This window comes from Bufo gargarizans, chromosome 5, assembly GCF_014858855.1.
Source record: "Bufo gargarizans isolate SCDJY-AF-19 chromosome 5, ASM1485885v1, whole genome shotgun sequence".
NCBI classification, from domain to species: Eukaryota; Metazoa; Chordata; class Amphibia; order Anura; family Bufonidae; genus Bufo; species Bufo gargarizans.
Genome location: NC_058084.1, coordinates 83802110 through 83810302, shown reverse-complemented (window position 1 = coordinate 83810302; position 8193 = coordinate 83802110).

Below are 8193 nucleotides of genomic sequence, written 5' to 3'. Positions count from 1 at the left end.
TTCGAGATGAGCGCGATTATTTGAAATATCGGGTCTTCTTAGTGTTCACCGCAAAATTTTCCATATACTGGCCAGTATAGATATGGGACTTATGGCTGCTCTCTCCCATACGCGTTTCAGAAGTATCTCTCACTACCCGAAAGTGACGTCACCGGAGGAGAAAAGCGCGCGACGGCAAGACCGCTACAAACCCACGTGCAGAGCGAGGACGCTGCCAACTACCTGGACAAAGAGAGAACACCGCCTACTACCTGGATACCCGGAGTAACACAGAAGAGCGGTAATGTACCACTGTGCTATTTCCTTTCCAGATGATAACCCAGCACTCTATTGAGGAACAGATATATGAAAGATCTAGCTGCAAAAGATCCATTTGCAATATCATTCTGTTTGCTTTTAATAGCAGTGATCAATATAAAAAAAAAATTTTGGGGATCGATCCACTACTAATAAGAACTGCTTTTTACTATCTACAAGAATTGATTTATATTAACTCAGGGACAACCTCTTTGAACTAACTGCCTTTTTATCTACAGACCGGATTCCAAAAAAGTTGGGACACTATACAAATCGTGAATAAAAACTGAATGCAATGATGTGGAGGTGCCAACTTCTAATATTTTATTCAGAATAGAACATAAATCATGGAACAAAAGTTTAAACGGAGAAAATGTACCATTTTAAGGGAAAAATATGTTGAATCAGAATTTCATGGTGTCAACAAATCCCCAAAAAGTTGGGACAAGGCCATTTTCACCACTGTGTGGCATCTCCCCTTCTTCTTACAACACTCAACAGACGTCTGGGGACCGAGGAGACCAGTTTCTCAAGTTTAGAAATAGGAATGCTCTCCCATTCTTGTCTAATACAGACCTCTAACTGTTCAATCGTCTTGGGCCTTCTTTGTTGCACCTTCCTCTTTATGATGCGCCAAATGTTCTCTATAGGTGAAAGATCTGGACTGCAGACTCGCCATTTCAGTACCCGGATCCTTCTCCTACGCAGCCATGATGTTGTGATTGATGCAGAATGTGTTCTGGCATTATCTTGTTGAAAAATGCAGGGTCTTCCCTGAAAGAGATGACGTCTGGATGGGAGCATATGTTGTTCTAGAACCTGAATATATTTTTCTGCATTGATGGTGCCTTTCCAGACATGCAAGCTGCCCATGCCACACGCACTCATGCAACCCCATACCATCAGAGATGCAGGCTTCTGAACTGAGCGTTTATAACAACTTGGGTGTGATATACCTGTTGCCCCCCAAAAAACTGATTAAGGGGTTTGATATACCTTCTTACAGAAAATAATCATTAAGGGGTTCTATATACTTGCTTCATCAAATACTGCTCTTGTATAGGGACTTTGTCAAAGGGTCATTTTGAAAATGACAGGCAGAGGAAGAGGCAGGCGATTCCACAGGGATGGTAGGGGTCGGGCAGGTGCACCAGACCGGAGCCTGAGTGGGAAGTTGGAGAAAGTGCGTGCGATTACGTCAAAGGACGCACCAGAGTTGGTTGAGTGGCTCGCTCAGCCTTCCACTTCTGCACCATCCTCATACTCTGCTGTGTCCACCCCCAAAGACACCACCACCATAGCCCCTCCACTCGAGTCAGAGGAATTATTTTTCCATCCATTCCCAGGCCTTACCAATATGCAGCCATTCTTGGCATCGGATGAGAAAGAGGAGGTAGCAACCGCCGCCACCCAGCAGTCTGACGACAGTACCCAGATCAGCCCAAGGACGGAGGTCCCCGCTGTTGCTGCCTATTCTAAGATCTCTAATGTCAGTGGTGGTGAGGGTGACGATCATGACGTGTCGATGGACGTCACGTGGGTGCCCACAAGAGAGAAAGAGGAGGGGAGTTCAGAGGGAGAGACAGAGCAGCAGGCAGGTAGAAGTAAGAGAAGCAGGCAGAACTTGCAGTACTCTGGAGGCAAAAAGCAGACTGCAAATGTATCTGGAGCGAGCCATCCACCATGCACGGTCACATCTGGCGCTCCCAGGACGCCGGCACATGGCTCAGCAGTGTGGGCTTTTTTTAACTTGTCCGCTGCTGACAATAGTGTTGCCATCTGCAGGCTGTGCTGTCAACGCATAAGTCATGGTAAGCCCAACACTTACCTTGGGACGACCGCCTTAAGAAGGCACCTGGCCTCCCATCACCAAGCCCAATGGGAGCAACACTGTCAGAACCCACAAAGCCACACTCCCGGCGCTCCACGTTCTGCCTCTACTCCTTCTCCTCTCTCCTCCTATTTGTCCTCCACTCCACCTTCCACCATGCCGTCGTCGCATTCATCTGGCAAAAGGCACGCTTTCGTGGCCCAAATGTTCGAACGTAAAAAGTTGATGCTGGATAACCCTCTTGCCCAATGGCTGCCCGCCGGCTTGTTGGAACTGCTAGCCCACCAACTACTGCCATATAAATTGGTGGACTTGGAGGCATTTAGAAAATTTGTGGCCATTGGCACATCGCAATGGAAGGTCCCCGGAAGGAAATATTTCTCCCAGAAGGGCATCCCAGGGCATGTTCAGCGGCAAGTGAATATATCTCTGGCACACAGTGTCGGTGCCAAGATACATCTGACCACAGACACGTGGTCTAGCAAACACGGGAAGGTACATAACTTTTACTGCCCACTTGGTGAACCTTCTGACTGCTGTCAAGCATGCAACCCATGGCACCCGTATGGATTTGGTGTTATCGCCACGGATTGCATGCAGGCCTGCCTCTTCTTCTCCTCCTCCTACTCCATCCTCTGTCTCCTCCTCGGCTGACTCCTCCTTTTCCACTGCTACCACCTCTTCCGCTGCAACCCCCCAGCTCCCCAGAACCTATTTGACGTGCCAGGTGAGACATTGCCATGCTGTGCTGCAGCTGTTGTGCCTGGAAGCCAAGACCCACACCGGTCCTGCACTCCTTTCAGCTCTGTAGTCACAGTGATCAGTGGCTAACCCTGCTAAATTTGACAGTTGGTAAAGTGGTGTGCGACAATGGTGCCAATCTGCTGAGCGCCCTGAAACAGGGCAAACTGACACATGTCCTGGCACACCTCCTGAACTTAGTCGTGCAGCGATTCGTTGCCAAATACCCCAGGGTACAGGACGTCTTGTGGCAGGCCAGGAAAATCCCTGGCAATTTTAGAAGATCTTACACGCCCATGGCTCGCCTTGATGACGTTTAGCGGCGACACCACTTGCCCATCAGACGTCTGATTTGTGACTGCCTGACTCGCTGGAACTCAACCTTGTATATGCTTGATATGTATATGCTCCAGCAGACACGTGCCGTTAACAACTACCTGTACAAACTCTTCAGCAGGACAGGTTCTAGGGAGCTTTTTTTTTTCTCACCACGCCAGTGGCTGCTCATGCGCGACGCATGCAGACTTCTCTAGCCATTTGATGAGATCACCAAACTGGTCATTCGCAGCCAGGGCGCCATCAGTGACATCATACCTTACGCCTTCTTTCTGGAGCGTGCATTGCGTCGTGTCATTGATCAAGCCGTCGAGAAACAGGAGCAGGAAGATTAGGAAGTCGCAATGCTGAATACATTTTCAGGGGGGCTACTCCATCTGAGGCAAGTCAGCAGGAGTCTGAAGAGGAGTCAGAGGAGGATGGTGCCTGGGGGAGGAGCAGGAGGAGCAAGAAGAGCAGGCTTTAAACTTTTCTGGGATCCCTGGTGTTTTCCGTGGATGTAGGGAGGAGACCGAGGACAACATTCTCCTGGGCGAGGAGCAGGAGCAAGGCCGCTCCACCGCTTCCAATTTAGTGCAAATGGGGGTCTTCATGCTCCAGTGTTTGAAGAGGGACCCCCATATAAAAAGCATAAAGGGTAAGGACCAGTACTGGGTGGCAACGTACTTAGACCCCCATTACAAACACAAAATGGTGGACATGTTACCAGCATCACAGAGGCCTGTCAGAATACAGCATTTCCAGGCCTTGCTTCGAGAGATGCTGCATTCTGCTGTTGCGGGTGCTGGCAGAGGAATTTCCACCCACAGAGAAACAGTTGCGGGTACCAATCCTACCGCGCATGCAAGAAGAGAGCGATTTAAAGATGTGTTGGTCACTTCAGATATGAGATCATTCTTGCAGCCAACCCATCAACAGCCGCCCTCCAGATCCAGCCTCAGGGAACCCCTGAACTACTGGGTGTGCAGGCTTGACCTGTGGCAAAACCTGGCACAATTTGCCATGAAACTCTTGGCTTGCCCCTTGTCGAGTGTCCTGTCCGAAAGGACTTTCAGCGCAGCAGGGGGGATCGTGACTGATAAGCGCACTAGCCTAGCTCACGACAGTGTGGACTACCTCACATTTCTTAAAATGAATGAGGCATGGATCTCGGAGGAATTCAACTCCTGTGACGACCACGTTTAATTGAATTTCACCTATTACCATAGTTTGTTTTTTTCGTTAGCCATGTTTTTAATCAAATTTAGATTTTTTTTTTAAACATATGTATTTTACATGTATTTGTACTGGCCTGCAGCAAATTTGATATCCAATGACCGTCTAATATACCTACAGCCACATAATCTCTTGATGTTTTCTGTCCGGTGAATGCCTAATATTTGGGGCCTGTACTCCACTGGCCTGTAGTAAAATTGATATACAATGACCCTCTAATGTATCTCCAGCCACATAATCACTTGATCTTTTCTGTATGGTGAATGCATCATTTTTGGGGCCTGTAGTCCACTGGCCTGCAGTAAAATTGATGTCTAATGACCGTCTAATATACCTCCAGCCACATAATCACTTGATGTTTTCTGTCCAGTGAATGCCTAATGTTTGGGGCCTGTACTCCCGTGGCCTAAAATAAAAAATTTCTAGGCTCCAGCAGGGCACATTTTTTAAAGTTTCCCTTTATGATGCATAAAAATGGCCCCTGATTAAAATACATATTTTTTGTGGGAATTTTTTACATTGATCCCCCTCTGGTATGTCACTGTCCATGTTGTGGGACAATTTGTGCACTTCTAGTAAGTATTTGGTGGCTGAAAAAAGGACCTGAAGGTTTTTCAGGTTTGCCTGCCATTAAAGTTAATGGGGCCCGCCGCAAACTTGTGGTTTGCGAACATTTGATTCGCAATTCGTCCCGGCCGATGTTCATCCATCACTACTAATAAGGCCCCCCTATAGCGCACCCCTAATAGAAATAAGGCCAATTTATAAGCCACTTCTATGGAGCCCTCAGTAGTAGTAAGTCCCCACCACTGCCCACAGTATTTATAATGTTCCCTGCATTGCCCCCTATAATTATAATGCCTCCTGCCATACCCCCTGGAGTTAAAATCTTCTCTGTAGTGCACCCATATATCATAATGCCTGTCCTCTCCCTTCAGTGTCCTATACCATGCAGTCCCATGTAAATAACATCACTACTCTCCCTTCAGTCTTCTATATCATGCAGTCCCATGTAAATAACATTACTACTCTCCCTCCAGTCTTTTATACCATGCAATCCCATGTAAATAACACCAGCCCTCTATCACCAGTCTTCTATATGATACAGTCCCATGTAAATAACCTATCTTTCTTACAGTCTTCTATAACATACAGTCCCATGTAAATAACTTCACTCCTCTCCCTCCAGTCTTCTACACCATGCAGTCCCATGTAAATAACACCAGTCCTTTCCCACTAGTCTTTTATATGATACAGTCCCATGTAAATAACTTATCTTCCTTACAGTCTTCTATAACATACAGTCCCATGTAAATAACTTAAATCCCCTCCTTTAGCCCCTCCAACACATAGTCCCATGTAAATAACATCACCCCTTACCCCCTAGTCTTCTATAATATCCAGTCCCATGTAAATAACACAAGTCATCTCCCCCAATGTTCGGTAACATACAGTCCCATGTAAATAACACCCCTCTCCCTTCAGCCCTTCTGACATACAGTCCAAGTTACATAACATATTTCCCTTCCACTCAGAAGGTAAAAGGTTTTAATAAGGGAGAACCACATCTCCCAGCATTTCTCTGGCACTCATATTCATTCCATGGCATCACAGTTCTCTTCCGACTTCTCTCCACTGCTGAGCGCTGCCTTTTTCTGCACTGATCACATGATGGTGACATCATCACAGGTCCTACCACCACTTTCACTGTTGAAAAGATCACATGACTATAATGTCATTGCAGGTCTTTCAGATATGGAGTTTTAAGCAGAACGGGCAGCAGATACACAGTAAGTCCTAATAAGACCCCCCCGCCTTCCCCCTCCACCCCAAGGTCACCCTGTTGGCAGAAGGAGGGAGTGAAGAAAATAATAAAATAAATGAAAAAACCCTCTGCTGGCACTGTAAACAGTGTTTACCGTAGACTTACTTGTTTCCTTGTGTATACCTTTTTGAAATACAGTACAGACCAAAAGTTTGGACACACCTTCTCATTCAAAGAGTTTTCTTTATTTTCATGACTATGAAAATTGTAGATTCACACTGAAGACATCAAAACTATGAATTAACACGTGGAATTATATACATAACAAAAAAGTGTGAAACAACTGAAAATATGTCATATTCTAGGTTCTTCAAAGTAACCACCTTTTGCTTTGATTACTGCTTTGCACACTCTTGGCGAGCTTCAAGAGGTAGTCACCTGAAATGGTCTTCCAACAGTCTTGAAGGAGTTCCTAGAAATGCTTAGCACTTGTTGGCCCTTTTGCCTTCACTCTGCGGTCCAGCTCACCCCAAACCATCTCGATTGGGTTCAGGTCCGGTGACTGTACCCCATCACTCTCCTTCATGGTCAAATAGCCCTTACACAGCCTGGAGGTGTGTTTGGGGTCATTGTCCTGTTGAAAAATAAATGATGGTCCAACTAAACGCAAACCGGATGGAATAGCATGCTGCTGCAAGATGCTGTGGTAGCCATGCTGGTTCAGTATGCCTTCAATTTTGAATAAATCCCCAACAGTGTCACCAGCAAAGCACCCCCACACCGTCACACCTCCTCCTCCATGCTTAACGGTGGAAACCAGGCATGTAGAGTCCATCCGTTCACCATTTCAGCGTCGCACAAAGACACGGTGGTTGGAACCAAAGATCTTAAATTTGGACTCATCAGACCAAAGCACAGATTTCCACTGGTCTAATGTCCATTCCTTGTGTTCTTTAGCCCAAACAAGTCTCTTCTGCTTGTTGCCTGTCCTTAGCAGTGGTTTCCTAGCAGATATTCTACCATGAAGGCCTGATTCACACAGTCTCCTACAGTTGTTCTAGAGATGTGTCTGCTGCTAGAACTCTGTGTGGCATTGACCTGGTCTCTAATCTGAGCTGCTGTTAACCTGCGATTTCTGAGGCTGGTGACTCGGATGAACTTATCCTCCGCAGCAGAGGTGACGCTTGGTCTTCCTTTCCTGGGGCGGTCCGCATGTGAGCCAGTTTCTTTGTAGCGCTTGATGGTTTTTGTGACTGCACTTGGGGACACTTTCAAAGTTTTCCCAATTTTTCGGACTGACTGACCTTAATTTCTTAAAGTAATGATGGCCACTCGTTTTTCTTTACTTAGCTGCTTTTTTCTTGCCATAATACAAATTCTAACAGTCTATTCAGTAGGACTATCAGCTGTGTATCCACCTGACTTCTCCACAATGCAACTGATGGTCCCAGACTCCCAACCCCATTTATAAGGCAAGAAATCCCACTTATTAAACCTGACAGGGCACACCTGTGAAGTGAAAACCATTTCAGGTGACTACCTATTGAAGCTCAACAAGAGAATGCCAAGAGTGTGCAAAGCAGTAATCAAAGCAAAAGGTGGCTACTTTGAAGAACCTAGAATATGACATATTTTCAGTTGTTTCACACTTTTTTGTTATGTATATAATTCCACATGTGTTAATTCATAGTTTTGATGCCTTCAGTGTGAATCTACAATTTTCATAGTCATGAAAATAAAGAAAACTCTTTGAATGAGAAGGTGTGTCCAAACTTTTGGTCTGTACTGTATATGCAACATTAACATGGAGGTTTAAGCATCAAGACTTCATTATAATGTTCTTAAAGAAGATATACTTGCATACTATATAGCGGCCCCTTCTCAGGACCTCAGCTCTGACTCAACCATCTATCACATTCGCTGCCAATATATTACTACATTATAAATGTACCACCCACTATACCATCTGTCAGCTGATCACCAGCCAGCTTTAATCTAAAAGATGTTG